The sequence below is a fragment of the Diuraphis noxia genome, unplaced genomic scaffold (assembly GCF_037042655.1).
Source record: "Diuraphis noxia isolate RWA-SAM2 unplaced genomic scaffold, SU_Dnox_SAM2 contig0003, whole genome shotgun sequence".
Lineage (NCBI taxonomy): Eukaryota > Metazoa > Arthropoda > Insecta > Hemiptera > Aphididae > Diuraphis > Diuraphis noxia.
Genome location: NW_028301713.1, coordinates 9,630,974 through 9,651,231, shown reverse-complemented (window position 1 = coordinate 9,651,231; position 20,258 = coordinate 9,630,974). Strand labels below are relative to the sequence as shown.

The following is a 20,258-nucleotide window of genomic DNA, read 5'->3' as shown; positions in this document are numbered from 1 at the left end:
ATATACCAATATACCAATTGTAATTTAATATTTATAGATATAGGGCGTAAAGTCCACGCGACCACGCATTATATTGTTTTAATTTAATTATACTTTTTAACTTTTTTTTATGCAACACAAAAACAAACGAATTTACGCACGGACGTAAATTTCAAGCGTACATAGCGCTTACCAGCTGTTACGTCTCGTGTGGGAAATATTAAATCCCAATAAAATAAAATAAATAAATAAATACAAAAAAAATTAATTGACGCAATTGACATTATAGGCAATATTATGTTTTATAATATTTTTAAAATGTTATAATTTATTAATATAAAATATTATACTTATTACTGACATTTTACGTTTAACGAAAAAAAGAATAGAAAGTTTAAATTAAAAAAAAAAATAGCAATTTAAATTTAGTGAATAAAAATACCAGGGAATGATTGTTGGGCACGAAAGTCGGTGGAGTAGTTTTTTGTTGGGGACTGAACGCCCACGGTTCTTATAATCTAGGCCACATGTAGATCATGGACAAATTTTAGGACTGCAAGGAAGAAAAATAAGTAAAAACCGATAATATTATTCATTCTAGTGTTATAATTTTTGATTTTTGTTCGTTTGTTTTTACTGATTTCAGTAGTTTGAAATTATAATGAACTTTTTTTCTTTTTTTTCGTTAGTATCGAGAACCGGAGGAGGAACCATGGTGCCAATACTTCTCCTCCGGCCCCCATCCAAATTATAATGAACTGCGAACATACTAACAACAATGTGACCCTTTATTAATATAAACTGGTGACCCTAGATTCTAGGTACTATCGTAAAAAATCTAAATTAATTATTCAAGTGTATAAATAATTACCGTATAAAAAATAAAATAACTAATTCCGTTGATCGTCGTGGTTAAATTTTTTTTTTCTGACGTAAAATCATTATATGGTTTAACTCGCACACGACGTACAAGTGATACAAATTCTTAAAGAAGAATTCTTAAGAAGCTGCCACCTGTTTCCATTATTCGTAATGTCGACCTGTAGGCATATGGGTAACGGGTAAGTACATAGGTTATGCACATTACGTATCACATATTTATAATTTAATAATATATGTTATTTATAGATTATAGAAGCATGAGCGCAAGCTTCGTAACTCCTAAAATATCTTCGAATAGCCTTCAATGACCAAGGCCGTTTAATGGTATACGCATAGGTATAATAATACAATAATAATAATGTTATAACGTAACGATAATGTCATGAGGAAATCGTTATGAAATCACTTTTTGATTTTTTCACTATTATAATAATATACATTAAATCCATATACATTGATAAACAACATGATACATGACAATATTTTCATACAGGATGTCGGACGTATTCCACGCGCTTCTAAAACACGAATATTGACCAATATGATTATTCCCTTTAGATACTTTACGTTAAATATTCACACAAGTAAAAAAATATGTATAATACCTATATCATACTATATACTATAATTTGTCAATAAGTAACCAGTATAATACACTGTAGCTTCATCCATAGTATATCCATATATCTTTATCTAAGCATTGAATAAATATTACAGATATTACTATCACTAGTAAAAAATATGAAATAAATATTTTTTTACAAATATATTTAAAATCAAATCAAATTTAAGGCATGGATGGCGCTGGAAGTAATATTATAAAATAACATCGTGAATATTTCTAGTTATTCGATGGTGAACAAAAAGGATGATTTTTACAAAAAAAAAAAACCAAGACGCACATATGGATTAATAATTATTATCTAAAATGATTTTTTTCTTCGTCAACTTTAATTATACGCAAACGTAACGAATAATATTTTATAATTGTATAAATACATTATTTTTTTTATTATTATTATTATTAATTATATGCCCACGACAATGATGGCATCGGGTGATATTTTTAGGTTTTAAATTGTGTCTGTGATAGGTGCATAAATTGTATTAAAAGTCAACTTAAATATTAGTTGTAAATACATTAGTACCTACCTATAATGGGTAAAGTCTTGTCTTATTGAGACGGTTAATGACGATGGTGATGTTCATTGAGTCAGTATCCTGGTTGAGTGATGACGAGAGTGAATCTGGAAACCTAGTAAATATATGTTATGTTATATGTAACGGGATATTGTAATACATCCTATGGGTGAAGGTTTGGTTCGAGTACATTCAATTCCTTATATTTTATTATCTACGCCATCGTCACTACGATTATCTGCCTTAATTTGCAGCCAAACAAAAACAACAACAACACCAAAAACAACAACAACATCATGTAGGTACCAAATAGCCACCGTCGGAGAATTTATTGCTGTTAGCTGGTGGACTTAGCCACGCCTACTTCAGTGTGAATATACTCTTAATGACGTCCACGGCGATGCATCTACATAATATATGCAATTATAGTGATCAGTGGGAATTCAAAACCTTCCACAACCTCGTTAAAAACCGCTGTTGTTGCGTGTAAACTATCATCATGAGTCAAAAATCTTCGGGAAAATCACACGAAAACTATTATTTGAAGGAGAAAATGTAAGTAGGTACACCAGTGTCCAGTGATGCACACGTTCGTCCAAATCCTTGTATATATCACATTAATATATTATTATTATATGATGGTAGAAAGATATGAGTATAGGCATATGTCTATGCCCATCACAGAAATCAAAACCAATAACAGATTTTCCATTTTAGGAAAATAACAACTTTCTTAATTGCATTCACTGTAATCTGTATACTTAATATTAACGTTAAACGTTAAGCTATATGTTTTTACTTATAAAATGTTAAATCAATATTAATACTACCCATTACCCATATTGTATTATATTATTAATCAGTGGTAAGTTAAAAAACTGTGTTTTGATATGTAAAAATTAAAAACTAAAAAGCAAACAAAAATATTAAGCAAGCAATAAAAATGAACATATTATTATATAAGTTACTTAATGTATTATGTAAATATTTTCTTTTATTAAATAAGTAAAAACTTCTCTACGCCTATAATACGCCGTGTATATCAATGGGAAATTAAATAAGTAATTTGCTAGCCATTGGCAGTTGAAGGTGATATTTCAGATAAAATATAGATATAAATTTGATTGAAGCAATGAATCAATGGATATATTTTCAAAAACAAAAAGGATTGTATGAATAGAAGCCATATATGTATACTCATAGATGAAAAATAGTTTTGATAGTTAGTTAAAGTATTCCTAAGTTTACAATTTTTATATTTTTTTAGATTCTGAGCGAAGCGAGGAATGTATTGATTTTACCATGATGTGTGTTATTTTTTGTGTGTGTCTATCATCACATTTTGGGACAGTAAAAGTGCTTAGATTTTCGACTTCAGTACCTCGTTCGATAGATAGTGAAATTTTCACCGGATGTTTATGTATGTGTATTCTATCCACCATGCAATTTTCAAAAAACTTATACTTAAGTTGAACTATTGATAGGCATATGCAATTTTCGATCATTATTAGTTTTTTTTTTAAATTGATATCGATCAAAATTTATTTTTATACTAAAAAGGTAAGGTAGAAAAGCTTGAAAATTTAATACAAGGTTCCTAACATATTTTTACAATAGCAGTTGAAAAATAAAATAAATTCATAATTACAATTTTTTTTTACAAGCATTCAAATTTTAATTTTGACAACATACGTAAAAATCACGAAAATTCGAAAAATATTTTAAGCTAGAAATTCATAACAATTTTTCTTTTTAAATCTGAGATTTGAAAATTATTAATAGTCTATAATATATCCTTGACAGATAAACCGTCTCCGCTCAGAATCGTTTTTCGTATACAATGATATAATATCATTAGATTCAAATTTAATTCCATCTATTACAGTAACCCACTTGTAACCTATTGTACAGCAGAGCGACATCTACGATTTACCCACTTTTTTAAAATGTAAATTTGTGAATTAGGTATATATCTACTTTATTAGTTAATTAAAAGATTTAGTTACAAAGATAAGACTAAAAAAATATCAAAATTATAAAATATGTAAGATGGCAATGATAATTTGATCAAAATTTACCTTTTTTGGGCTGATCAAAACTTTCGCCAACTGTATTGAAAACTGAAACTATGCTAATTTCAACTTTGCTAATAGAAAAATAATCTTCATACACCGGTAAACCATTTTGTCTTTTACAATATTGTTTGTATATTCCTAAAATAACAGGTATTTACGTTAATGTAAATATATAATTATGGGTGAAAGTTCAATAATTGACTTAACGCCGTTCACAAAAATAAGAATATCGTCATTGAACTGACCACTCAAATTACCACCATAACAAACGCAGCGTTAAAATGTACTTCATATATTATGTCGATGATATAATTAAATTCACCACCACAGTCATATTTTGATGTATCTATACACAAAAATATGCTTATACATTATCTGGTCGAATCCCATTTTGCCGCCGACCCATTTCGCCGCATAAAATTATTTTTGTCTTAAAACATGGTTATGAATTTGTGATTTGAAAAGTGATAAATAGACACAGAGAAATATTTATCGTTTGAAATGATCTAAGTGAAATACTATCTCAATTCTGAAGTTATCGATCGATAAATCCCCAATAATTTATATAAATAAAATAGAATGAATAGTGTGTCGTCGCAGCGATAACTGTAAAGTCAATACAGTCAGTGTCATATGATTATCATCAGTACGTATTTGCGCATTTACAGTTCACAATTTTTAAATAATAATGTCGAATATATTTCTACACAGCGAAAAGGGGAATGCCTTATTTTCAATAACTTTTATTTTAGAATTGATAAAAAAATAAATAATATTGGAAGTGTATTGAAAACTGTGGAGCTCGTGTAATAATTTCAGATTACATATTACATAAATATAACTAATTAGAATGTAATTTTTAATCTTAAGTTTACTTAAAAGAGTTACTTAAAAAATAAATTCCGCGAAATGGAACTGCGAAAAAATAAATTTGGCGAAATGGGAGCTGACCCATTATCTGCCGTTCTTGAATTATTTTTATATTATTTGAATATTGTAGTAATTATAATTTTTTAAATCTATAGACCGTTTACTAGGAGCACATATACTTAATATTAATATAAATTCACAATACATATGTCTGGTCGACGGTGTATTAACATACAAGGTATTTCAGTGACCGGTCGCGTGTAATGCATTAGTAAATTGTTACCCTAGTCAGTTGCCAACGGTTGATGGCCCATTTAGCATAGCAAATTGTTAACTAAGTCTACACCAGAAGGCAAAAACCCAAATTAGAGGACAACGAGTATTTGTTTTTTATCATTTAATAAATATTTTAATTTGTAACATAGGTACCTAAGCGTTACGGATAATTTTGTTAACGGCAGGATGTGTTAAGTATATTATTTGTGTTAATATAATGTTGTCGAGAGTATTGTAAAATTTGTTTAATTTTAATATTATGAAACAATTTGATACAGAGAGTCCCATCAAAACATCATAGTAATTTAGGAATTTAATATGAGACAACGAGACAAGGTTTACCTACCTAATTTCAATACGGATATAAAATCCAAATAAAACATATAATGAAATAATTATTTTACAAACTAGATTGCCATAAATTATGGCCCATAATAATATATTATGGGCCATAATATATCTCAATATTCGTCAAAATCTTTTTTTTGATCATCACGGTGCTCGACGTGACTGGTAATTTTATCAAACATCAAAATACAGTATAAATTCATCATAAAAATATAAATTAGACGATGTCTCATTTTTTCGTGTACGATGTACCCCGATCCCCGGGAATGGGTAAGAATTATACATTATGATTGTTCTATGACACACGTCTTGCCGTAAATAATATATTTTTGTTTTACTTTATTTTTCAATTATCCATCAGTAAGTCGTCGTGTCATTGACCGCCGCAAACTCGTTATCCTGGTTGGTATTTAATTTATTTAATTTACAGTTTGTTTTTTTTCTCATGTGATATTGTCCAAAATATATTTATTCTAATACTGAATGATAACTAAAAACTATCAACTAATAGAGTGTGATCCATCTATCGATAATTGCTCACTGTCCTACTAATAATCATTATGTTTGAGAGTATAAGATCTAAATTGTTCTTTGTTATTTAAAAAATTATCGTAAATAGTCAAGACCGCTGACATTTTAAAGTGATGTTATACGATAGCAGAACGTAAAAAAATATTCGATCAATATTTCATTGAATACATATATGTATACCTACCAGTCAAAGCTGCCAAAAATTTAAAAACAAAAGCTAATACATATTAGCATCGATTAAGTAAACTTAATTTATGTTTACTTAATCAATGATATTAGTCAATTCTTAAATAACGATCTTATAAAGATTAATGCCTTAATTTGTGATCGCCTATTTATGTATATGGGTGTATCAAATATAATAAAATTTGTTAAGCAATAACTAGGTATCAATTTGATCTTTCTTTTTTAGTTATTATGGTATACATTTATATTTATTTGTTAGAATTTAAGGTATTTGGAATATGTTATTATTGTGCGTAGCTATATAATTATGTAATACAACTACTAATGTCTAATGTGCATATTATTGACATTCAGAACAGTTTTAATAATAAGAAAAATAATGGTACTACATGTGGTATGTATAATAATATAGTGCTAGGCGATATTATTAAAAACAAAAAATAATACACACATTATTATAATGCAACCGCTAATCTTATAATATTATAATAAATTAAACAATACGTGAAACGGATTAACAATAAAACATTTAAATAAATGATAAATGCAAAACGATTTCATTTAATTTTTATTTTTTTATGATGGGGCGAGGTAACTTTGTTGCGTTTTTTTTCTTACAGTATAGACCCACCACTGGCAACAAACAACACTTTTGTCAACTTTTCAATTATTCTCTTATTGTATTATAACCCACGGGGTGTAGCTAAGCTTATCCGTCCCATACATTTGCATAAATTAACGTTTTATATTTCGATATTTATAAATCAACAAATTAAATCACCAACTTACTGAATAATATTATACATAGTACATATTATTCAAAATGGGCATTTCCTGTTTTGTAAGCCTGTTATCGATATGACTAAACCTCGAACATTAAAATTAAACATTTCTCCGAGTTTTAAACGAACTTTCTAAAAGTACCTATTATATATTAAACGGTTATTAAACAAAATAGGTAATCGAACTTAATACATATGTGAATGCGTTAAACTCTCAAAATTAGATGTAAACAGAACAAAATTCGAGATATCCATATCCTACATAATAATGAGATTCTACCATAAAAAAATCAGTGTTCCTGGAGATGATTTGTTCATCGTGTGTTCATCCTAGGCTTCCAAATGGATTCACCAATTTCGATCAAGCCTGACTCAATATTTATTATTTTGATTGAGAAAAGTTTATGTACGTAATTTGGAATAAAATATCCCTCAGATGTCTCGCGGATTAAAGTTGTTTAATTAATTTTTGTACCTGTGCACTGAGCAGCGTATTTGAGATTTTGAGCATAGATTCAACCATAGACGTAACTATAGAGTATTTAGTACTTACTAGACCCAAATGACTAAATTTAGGAGGTTCTATAAATTAAAGTTAAATCACCTATTTCAAAAATGATAGACAATATTTTCAAGGGTATAATACATTGGTTTTATTTTTTAATATATTATAAATTGACTGTGTTTGACATTAAAAATAAAAAAGATGTTAAAATTGTTTTAAGACAATATTTGAAAAAATATATGTCATACTCCCAAAAATAAAATTCTCTATCGTATTCAGTTATTGGTATTATACTTGTATTTAAATTAGTATGTTATGTATAGTTAAAACATTTTTTAATTTTTATTGCATATTTGCGTGCATTATTTTAAGTACTTAGGTAAATTATTTAATATATATATTATGTATATTATGTGTGTATTATATTTTAAATTTTGTATCAACCTTCAGATTAATTAGAAGTTGGCTGCAGTGTATACTATAATTAAAAACAATGTCTCACCAATATTTAACATAGAACATTTCAGGTATCTACTATCTATTATCTACCTATTATTATGTTTTACAGGAAATAAAAAAATAAATGTTATTTTGAATTACATGTAATGTGCACATTTGTGCTTACGGAAACATTAAAAACATGCAGTACTACATAAATTTGTAATGAGCACTTAGAAGGCTGTATGAATATAAACAGTAAACAGTATATTTAGCCTAAAAATGGATAATTAATTTAATATATCTTGTACCTACATAATATGTTGTACGTTTTTTTCAAATATATTTATTTTTCAAAGTTTAAAATGTTAAATCTATAGTATACTATAATAATTAATTAACGGTAGGTAAATTACAAGAAAGTACCTATTAAATAATAATATTATATGATGTATAATTTATATTAATTATTTTATCTATATTATTACGAGTTTATAAAATTGAATTTACATGCGCGGAATAGGTTTTGAAAAATTATCGTTGAGCATTTTTTATAAAGTCATTTTTAATGTTTATTCAACGAAAAGATTTTATTTTAAATTTATTTTTAATTAAGAGGACGCCATACCCGCCGGGTTGTCTCCGTCTTATAAGTGAAAGCATATCAAGTTAGTTTATAAAAGTAAAGTGAATTAACCTTTTATAAAATTTAGAGGAAAGAACATTATCTGTGTTCATATGTTGGATTTTTACATTGGCTCAGTTTTGAAATGTGTTATTAGCATTTTTAATTTATGCTATAATATACACGCAAAACTTGATAAAAAATTGAACTGAATCAGCCACCTGCAATACTTACTCGTACAAATAAAATAATTAATAATTTTTATCAACGACATTACAAAAGAGGATTTACCCATTGCGGTCGACTATGAATTGGTTCCCGGGTTGTCTACAAGTAACATATGAATTAGTTCCCGCAAGCTTTCATGATAATGCAACTTTGTTAAATTCGCTTTTCAAATTATTATGATATATTCAATCAGAAACAATTTCCTACCCATTTATTCAGACTTAGAACTGTTTAGAATTCAAATAAGTTCAATTACTTCAAACGCTATCTATAGAATTCCTAGGTATGGTTAAAAATGTTGCTCAGTATAATATATTAATACATACGTAGTATACGATACATATGTATTTTTCAATAATAATAATTGTGCTTATAATAAATAAGTAATAATAATGTAAAAATAAATCATAATAGGTAGGTTACCTTCTACCTAAATAATATTAGAAAAAATTTAGTGTGGTATGAATTTACAACACTCGGTTTTAACGAACTGTAGGTTTGAAATTTGACCTTCTTTCAATTTTTTTAAATATTTTCATCAATAAACTTTTCCTTTTCAGTAATTTTTTTACTTTAATTTAATTAACTGACCAATCTACTAGATATAAAATTATATTTATAAACTTACCCAGACATCGTAAAATTTAATAAAATATTAATAAGATTATCTATTGTACATACACGTATCTTGTAACAATGAGTTGTATACTGTTAAACTGATAAGTCATTTTATAATAAAATTACTTATCAGTTTAATTGGTTTCTGAAAAAAATTTTTATTCAGGAACCAATTCGAACAGTTGTATACTGGAAAGCATTTTATTAGGGATACAATTCGTACACTTTAATTGACCTGGGAACAAATTCCACGTTTTCCCCCATTGCGATACTTCACGAAATAATGGAGATATCAAAATTCTGGTTTGGTAATAACTAATAAGACTCGCCGGGATAAGAACAACAGTAATTTTATTATTTTATTTTTTAGTTAAAAAGTTTAAAAATACATTTTTTAATTAATTATTTCCAAAAAAAATTGACTATAGCCGTTGTGTAGAGTTTCGTGATTTTTAATATTTTTTCTAGTTTTGAAGAAATAAAATATGATTATAACTAGGCACTAAAAGTGTTCGTCCGCCCGTATAAGAAATAAGAATGCACGCGGCGCGGCGGGTCACATGTTTGATAACACTACGGTCGCGGTGTTAAATAATTCACAATTTTTCTCGAAACTGGAAATAAAATTAAAAATTAGGAAATTAATGAAAATAAAATTTTGAAACGTCAAAATTTTCAGAAAAATAAACTCTACACTACAGTCTTTTTTTTTGGAAATAATTAAATAAAAAAGTGTATTTTTAAAATTGTTTACTGAAAAATAAAAAAATAAAATATTTGTTGTTCTTATTCCGGCGAGTGTTATTACCAAACCAGAATTTTAATATTTCCATTATTTCGTAGTTATTTTTGTGTTATTTTTGTGTTTTATTTATATTTTTTAAAATCTTTATAGTTTATATTAAGACTATATTATATAACGTTTAGAATGAATAAAAATATCTAACTATGAAACTAAAATAATATAACCATATACGTGTCCAAGCATATGTTATACGTCCAATAGATAAAGAACAAATTATTATTACATTTACATTGTTTGATAAAAAAAAAAAAAAACAAAAATTATTAATCGTGTTGCTAGTTGGAAGTTTGGAACACTCAACACGCTATAATATTGGTACTTGGAAATATGTTTAGACAAATAACTATATAATAGGTATAAATCAATATAAATCAATCTATTAGGCATTAATTAATACCTATGATGCCCCACGCATAGGCATATTATGCAATATACCTATTCATACAGCACATTTATTAAAAATGCCGACGTGATAAAATATTTTGCAATAAAAATTTGTAATGCAAATTTTGTTTTTGGCACAGTCTCATACTATTATGGTAATTAATCAAGTGGTGACGAACCCTATAATAGCTGTTTGGGGTCGGGCATTGGCCCGACTTCTGTAAATAGACGATAATACTATTGGAAGGTTATACCCAACATTTCTATAGCATCTGCGGCCTGAATTGTTTAGAAAAAATATATATTATAAAATCGACGTTTTTAAAATTGACTACAAATAACTTATATCATATATCATTATGGATATAATTATGCATAACTATACTAAACTTTGTCCAACATCATTTTCATCACTTTCAACATTTCAAGGTACACGACACAAATGTGTATACACAGAATCAGTTATCAGGACATCAGGTATCACCTTTACGTTTTGAGCCGTCATAAACCACCAGTTGATTCTGGACATACGCATTTATGTCATTAACCAAGAAACTTTGAAGGTTCTGAGGGAAATATTGGACAGAACTCGGTAAAAGAGTTAATATACACATCAAGTATTCCACAGTATATGATCTGAGAAAAAAAAATAACATAAAATATAAAATACATTATGTCAGATCCTTACTGTAGCATCAATGACAATTGACGAGCTCCGCCGGAGATAGGATCTCAACGTTACATTTCTAAAGATATATTTAAGAAATATCAAAAGTCATAATGGTTTTAATTTAGAAAATATGTTTTCGTTTCGATTCTTTGATACGTTCTGATTTTTGGTAAACTGCAATATTTAACATACCTATTACACTATTACAGTATTATAGATTATTGAATATTCAATTAGTGAATACAAAATGTGATAAATATTTTTTTTTAATATATAGCTGTTTCATTATATTCGACATATTTATGAATTTTGAATTAACCTTCAACCAAATTAAAAGTGATGTGAAAGCTGTATTTTACAAGAAAAATAAATATAACTCTCGACATAAGTTTGTGAATTAAAAATTTCAAACTTATCCTCACAAATATTTATAAATGATTTACTAATAATATATCATCGATTCGTTACCAGATCATCAAAAATTTTAATTTTAAAATTACCATCATCATAAACGGCACTTACTGATACAGGCAGTGCTCGACTTGACAAAATTAAAGTAGAGGGACTCTGTTAACTTTTAAAAAAGAACGTCATCACCACTTGTTAAATGTTGCAAAAACGTGGGGGCTGCGCCGCCCTCACACCCCCTAATACACCTCTATAAATCATATAGGAAATATTTATGAATAATTAAATTTAAAAAAAAAATTATGAAAAAAAAACTATTTATTTATATATGTTATCACTTAACACGTACATTTTGATAAAAATTAAAAATGATGGCAATGATGACATGATTTAGCGTCCCATGCGTTCCCCTTAAAAATAAAAGTAGGGGTATGCTGAAATTTCTAAATAATTATTTGGGGTACTCCGTCCCCCTGCGCCCTCTCCCAAGTCGAGCACTAGATATAGGTACACTATATATATTTTTTAATACTTACACCATTAAAAGTAGGTATTTATTTACAAACGAAACATCAACGACATTATCAGCTAATCATATTCTTACTGTCTTGGAAATAATCTAAAAACGAAACACTTCAAAATATATATGTTTGTTATGATTAATTTTTAAAGCACTCTGAAAAATAAATTATAGTGCTGTGCGTATGGTGTATAACAAAAAGACGCGTAGGCTATAATTACTTGAGCAATTGTGTGAATACACAAGAGCTTAATAATATAAAAGTTAAGAATCCAGATGACTTCCCATTTGTATATATTTCTCTCGTATATTTTTGTTGGAAAATCTTCATTGTGAACACAGCGTGTCAAGACTAAAATATTAAATTGAATTGGACTTTTGTTCAAATATAATGAGTCCACAATAAACTATAACTTCGAGTATTCTTGTCGTATGTGGTCTATCGCACACTCGTTGTTTGATCCAGAGTAAGTATCCACCGTCCCACCGACCACCAATAATCATTCTAAGTTGATAGCGATGACGATTAAACATTATCCTAATCAATATTGTTATTTATATTAACTGAGATCAACAATTTAAATTTAACTATTCGGTCAGAGGAAAATACTATTACACGTTTTTAAAGGAAAACGAGCATATTAAAATTGATATTCCTCCTTGTGGACACTACAGCTCTCAAAAAAAAAGTTTGTATACTCGCGTTGAAGCTTTAAAATGTTGCTTATAACAAAATGTTTGAAACATTGAAAAAACTAATAATATTACAACTATTATTGTTCAATAATATATATGGGATGTTTTTGGAATAAATTAGGTAATTCAACATATTATACCATACTACTTAATTAGTATAATAGCAATATAATAATTATATCACAGGTATTATCAAATAGATCCTTAGAATTGTAGATGTATAGTCTTTACTCAAAATTATTTTTCGTTTACAATGTTTTATCATTGAATTCAAATTTAACACACAATGACAAGGCAAGGCTCAACCACTGAGCCTTGTGTCCAAAACAAAAAACATAGGTAGAAAATTGGTTTAAAAACTTTTACTATTGTTGTTTCGCAGAAAAATAACGATGACATCTCTTAGAAATAAATGTTACATCATCAATATAGAATAAGTAAATAACTGCATAATGCAAGCATATTATAATGAGGCAAAATAAATTGTAAGACAAAACAAAGGGATACAATATATCTATTATGTCAAGTATAAATTACTTTAGGAATATCCTAGGGCTCTAGGTTTTGTTTCATGCCAGCGATTGTGTTTTTTTCATAAAAATAAGTAATAACAACAACTAACGATAAAATTATACATTCGATCGGAATATTTATAAGTTATATTTTACTTATGTATTGAAATTGTAAAATTATTTTGTTTCTTTTCATCTCTTCAGCTCTGGCTTATGAACTATACTGCAGCAAATATAATTTTTCATAAATCGTAATAAAATTATTTGAATTAAATGTGTGAAGTAAAATTGTATAGAAGTGATCGAATAAGTAGATCTGTATTACGAGATTCGTAGCCACGTTTGTAATTACAACAAACAATAAGTTTATTTTTAAGGTCACTGAAATTAACTAGGTATAACAATTATTTCCTTAAATCATACACCGTAAGTCAGGGTTTTTTTTAATGATTATTTCTGATTAAACAAAGTATTCCTTATCTTCGATTGTAGTAGGTCATTTAACTACGTCGGGCACTGGCTGTACTACTGTCTAGTGTCTACACTCTACTGTATACTGTACTAGGTAGTGTACTACCTACTTTTTTTACTTTCATAAGACTGCATATACTCAGAACCTCTGAACCTATATGTAAATACATATATAAATCTGGACTCTACCCGGGATATACCAAATATCATTTTATATAAATGCGCTATTTTATTATAAATAATAATTTTAAATATATAAGTAATAATACTTACTAAGTAATATATACATGTACCTAATTGGTAATTCGTGATAATAATTGATTATAAAAATAAAAACAATCAATTGACAAGGTAACTTTTTTTAAATTCTTGTGTTAAACTCTTACATTAAATAATAGTCTAATAATGAATTATATTAACAATTTTTAATTTTATAAAATTTTTTTTTTAAACCAAGTTATAGAACATAGATATTTTCAATAATATAATAATACATTTTATGGTACTCTCAAAGTCGAGAAACAAAGATGATTGTAGTAGCCAATTCGATCAAAGAGCAAGATAAAATACCATAGAACAGGGGTCTCCAACCTTTTTTTACGGTGGGCCAAATTTGATATACGCTTTGGCATCGCGGGCCAACGTTTTTAGAAATGTGTTGTCTAAAAAAAAAAAAATTATAAATTAATTTTATTTTATTAATCAATTCAATAAAAAATAAATTAAAAACAATGAAAAATAATATATTATTTTCAAAACATTAATTAGCTTGGCGGGCCGGTGCAAAATGCTTGGCGGGCCGGAACCGGCCCGCGCCCCGCGGGCCGTAGGTTGGAGACCCCTGCCATAAAACATTTACGTTCTATATAATAAAACTAAAACTCCATACTTAATTAATTTTAAAAATGTATTTTTAAACATTTTTTTCTTTAATTTTAACTTTAGGTGTACGCAGTTATTATTTTATAATACACAATAAATATCATTCTGATATTCTTTTTTTGCACTGCACAAAGTAACAATTTTTACTGCACTATTACTTTTTTATAAAAAAATAACTGCACAAAATGTATCTCATTATACACTAAAAAAAACCCTGCCGTATATAAAAATAATTAAAGTAGTCATTGGTGTGTTTATTTTTCTATACAAACACCAACGTTAAATTCTGTAATACCTAGACCTGGACACCATGAGTTATTTTTGTTTTTTGTAGAAATTCTCAAAATTTTTACCTGTGATGATGGTTACCGAGTCGTATTATAGAAGTTATAAAAATTGTTTTTTTCTCAAATTAATTAGAATTCCTAATAACGTATGCAGAACGTATTTAAATGAAAATAAAAAATGTATGGTGCTAAAAAGATATAGAATTTTAGAATGTTATAAGTTACAATATAACTAGTAAATATTTAGATACTTAGATATAACAGTAGTACCTACACTGCAGTTAATGATTCAAAAGAATAGTTAAAATTTAAAACTAGATATATAAATGTGTAAAAACATAGTTATAGTTACTAAATCCGTCTAACACAGTCTAACACGGTCAACGCCGATAATACAGTAAAACCTCTTTATAACGGACCCTCTGTTAGACAGAATCCTCCTTATAACGGAAAATGTCAATAATCCCGGTTCAAATAATATATAAAATTGAACTCTTTAAGACGGAACCTCTACAAAATGGAAACGGAAAATGTTCGTAATCCAATTAGTAAAAATACCCTCTGTTAAACGGAAAATAGAATTATTTAAAGATAAATTACATACACTTACATATTAAGTATAAACTATATGTATGTATATAATATATATGTTTGGTAACTAGATAATCTAAACTTTATCTGTCATTATCTGAAATATCATTCGACGGTATCGTTTCACGATTGTCATACTATTGTTTATTATTAAAGATTAGATATGTACGTATGTACATACCTTTAATGTATGAACTGCCCAGTCGTCTTTTTTCTGTTGAATTGTTCATATCGTTTAGTAAACGTACAGTGCTCACCGTCTGTTATATCGTTGTGATTTGGTTTGTTTTTGTACTGTCTAGAGACGCACCAAACTTACGATTCGGCGATTTTTTTAGAAGAAGAAGAAAAAGAAGTAGAAAACGATGATAATGATGATAGTGAGACCAACAATGAGCCAAAAATAAAAGATTTTAAAACTGCAATCTCATACTTAGAAGAATTACAAAAGTTTTCAGCCACCATTTCAAATACAAATCTATTAGAACTTACAACAAAAGCCCGAGAATGTGCTGAACGTGCTGCTCTTAAACACAAAAAGCAATCAAATATTAAAAACTATTTTTCTTAATTATAAAAAAGGTACAAACATTACTTTCATTTTTTTTAGTATTATACACAAAACAAATTTAAATATTAAGTCATATATGTATAATAATCTTATTGTATAAATTTAAGTTTTACGAGGTATTTACCTAAAATATAATTTTTTTAATACATACGTACACATACATAAATTCTTGAAACATTTTTTTTTACCTCTCTAAGACGGAAAACTTTTTTAACGGAAAAATTGTTGGTCCCAAGCGATTCCGTTATAGAGAGGTTTTACTGTAATTGTTTAGGTACCTTTATCTAAGATGTGTGCAATTATAGTTATATTTAAAGTACCTACTCAACATAGTAATAGTAAACAATATAAATAATCAATATTAAAATGTATGTAGGTATCAGACACACTTTGGGACTACTCGCGGTGACTTTGAATCATGTTTTAATGTTTGAAAGTATAGGTAATAGCATTTTATCAAAATAATAATAGTACCGATAGGCTATAACCTATTATAACTTATTAATATATAATGATGATTATAAGTACAACATTTTAAATCGATGATCACATTATATTCATATATATTATCATCCGAGTTATTAGTGGGTGATAATTTAACATTATCATACACCGACGGTAATACAACGTTCAAACACTGCAATATAATTCTTATATAACATCTTATGTTAATATGATTGAATATTGAAATTTGAAACGCAAACAATTGGGTTGGCTCTCACCCAAATACGTGGAATACGTATGATTTTTTTTTTCTTTGATCAAACATTAACAATCTATACTTCATTTTGTACGATAAGCAAATGAGATAATGCATAATTTATTTTTTTCACTTGAGTGACATGAGCGAAAGGAAACTATCCAATGATAAACCCCAATGAACATTTTTTCTCTTAGAGAGAGAATGTCTCTACACGTCAATTACATTTGAGGCTGTTAATTGGATTTTCAAGGAAAGTTGTAAGTACATGAGAGTGAGGAAATTAAAAGGTTCGGGTGCGTTGCTAATTTTGAATTTAATCTCGAGTGGTGTTTGGTGGCTAGTCGATCGATTTTTTCGATTTTGAGGTCTTTATTGTGGAGTGTTGTTACCAATATGTAACAGTAACAGTGTGCTGAAGCGACAAGACTGAGGGCGATTGATTGGAACGCTCAGGGGCGCACCCAGGATTTTTTTTTTTTTTTTTGGGGGGGGGGGCTAAATTCAAATAATTTTAATATTAATAGGTAGTATTTATTTTGAAATATGTACAGAAATCTTAAAGCTTGTTTACAATCTTTTACTAACTAATTTTGTCTTTTTGTTCCGGTTTTAAGTCGCGCCGTAGCGGTGATGTTATACCCTATTAATTAAATTATGAATAATATGGTGATTGTTATTTATTTTGGTGCTAGCCATTGGGGGGGGGGGGGGCTAAAGCCCGTTAGCCACCCCCTTGGGTGTGCGCTTGGGAACGCTTGTATGGTACGGATTTGCGGGAGTTTAGAAATAGGGTTTATCTATTATTTACACATTATAATATAATTAGGTACCTTAAACTGGCCGAGAACACTGCGGAAACACATGTATCTATTAAAAAACAATTATAATAGTATAACAATAGTCATCACGGTGGCGTGTAAATAGGACAAAGACGGCGACGGCCGCCCGCCCCTACAAGGTCAAACTTGATCCGCGCGGTTATTACGGACGTTAGATCGCAACTCTTAATATAAAGTATATTATGATCTGAGTTACGGACACACAATATTAATTTACGTTTACGCGGTAATAATCGTGATATGACATATTTTATGTAAATAAAAATTCGATCACGCAACACAACAGCGGCCCGGAAAATATCATTTCCAATGGTGTACGGTGTACGGTGTCGGGCCAAGGACATTGATATTCAGATAACGTCATCGCCGCGTATTGTACGTAATTTATTTTTATAAACGAACGTAATTATTATACGCACTCGAGTGACTTATAGCTAGGTATACAGATTAAAGGTGTACTTACGGTTATGATGGCGTCGGATAAGTCGAAAATCACAGTCCATTTAATTTGATTCATTCCTACGCATAAAATAATATATAGTAGGCACAATAAGGTACCATAATCACAATCAAACGCGTGCGAGTAATAACCAAAAACGTTTCCGATTTCGGCAATAAAAATATGACAGAGGCGTTGCGTTCCACTTTTTACGCGTTCGTTTTACAGCCGCGCGAAATGATACTCTCCTCTATACAGGGATGGGAAATCCGTGGAACGCTAAAACGTTTTGAGGGCACACAAAAAATTTAAATATTGTTATTATATATTGACAGCTGCTGCAGGTTACCACAGAGTTGAAATATTTAAACTCTGTCGACGAGTGGTCTAGGCGTTTACCAATACTTGATAATATATGTAGAGCAACCGTGACCAATATGAAACATGATAAAAGTTGGTAGGTTACCATTAACCCGTGCAGATTACCAAAACCGCGAAAAACACCGGCAATGGTTGTGATGGGGGGGGGGGGGGGTGTGCACCGATCCTAAATTAGTCTCAGATTTCAATACCGTCAACCTCGTCTAGATTTTTCGGTATTCCAGTATCCAGTGTATCAACTATCAAGGTACTTACACTGTCACTGGATTCCGAGCACGGGCGTTCTCCAATGGTCAGTGATTCCGAGTAACCGTGTGGCTCGTGTTCACAATTTTCTTGTTATTCGCCGCCACAATAAATATACGGTTTTTCACTGTCATAAACGAGTATGAAGTAAGTAATAATTATAGTTATTAATAATTATACGAATACGGTTATCTATTACTTGACCCGCGTTGAATTAGTTATAATATAGTTATAAATATTTTCAATAACTATTTGGTATATTTTGGTAGTAGGTAAACCGCACAGTTTACGCATGGTATACGGGAGACAGACCGTACTTTAAACTTAAAATATTTTCACAGTTTGAGTACCGGTATAAAGTACCAGTATAAGGTACTAGTTAAAATACTTAAATACCGGTACCGGTATCCAATTTAAATACCGTCAACACGTCCTACATGCTACACGATGTCAGTTGTTCGAATAACGTCTTTGCAGTAGATCAGTGGTTTTCAAACTTTTATTATACACGGCACACCGTACATTTCAAAAACATTTTTCGGCACACTAACCTTTATTTAGACGAACAAAATTGTTTTATATTAAGTACAATTTTATATACATTTTTTTTAGAAATGTGTGATTTATCGACTAACAAATGTTTATTAATTATAATTATTACATTGTATTAGTAATTAGTTATAAAATTTATTTACGAAAAAAAGTGTAGTTTATACATAGGTACATTTAATGAGGAGTGTGTGCCTGTTGGGCATTACAAATATTTTTAATTCTTGAACGAATAGTTGACAGACATATTATACCCGCATTTCTTCCTCCACTGAATTTAATTTTTCTCGTTTTTTTATTTTTTATATTCGTAAGTGCTGAAAACCCTTGTTCACAAAGATATGAGGTTGAGAACGGCAAAATAATAGTCAATGCTTTTATAGATATTATTATCGAAAGCATTTATTTTTAGCATTTATATATATCGCAATTCAATGCAATAGGTAATTTATGGAAAAACCACGGCACTGCACCTTGTGGGTACTCGCGGCACCCAGTTTGAAAACCACTGCAGTAGATCCTCAAGTGTGAAACGTTTCTACCTCAAATTTTTCATCATCTCAAACTATAATTTTAAATCCCAGCATTGGAATTACCACCAAAATAGCGGTAAAATTTTTAATAGTTCTCGACATCTCTAACTATTTTCTATTCCCCGGAGATTCATATATGTACCTACCTATATATATATATACCTGGCACAGTTAATACCTGTATACATAACATACACATATATTATTATATCAGCAGTATAGAAACGTGTGCACCCATACTCATTTTACAGGATCACTTTTATCCATTTTTAGATTTGTTTTGATTAG

The 20,258-nt window shown here is 28.8% G+C and overlaps 1 long non-coding RNA gene across 1 annotated transcript; it reads right to left on the bottom strand.

Moving 5' to 3' along the window:
• Positions 1-902: 902 nt before the first annotated feature.
• LOC149056682 (uncharacterized) lies at positions 903-18,981 on the bottom strand. The gene is made up of 5 exons (XR_016190764.1): positions 18,898-18,981; positions 18,286-18,341; positions 4,080-4,214; positions 2,014-2,116; positions 903-1,019 (listed from the first exon to the last, which is right to left on the bottom strand). It is a non-coding gene; the product is annotated as an uncharacterized LOC149056682 (long non-coding RNA).
• Between the last annotated feature and the right edge of the window lie 1,277 nt (positions 18,982-20,258).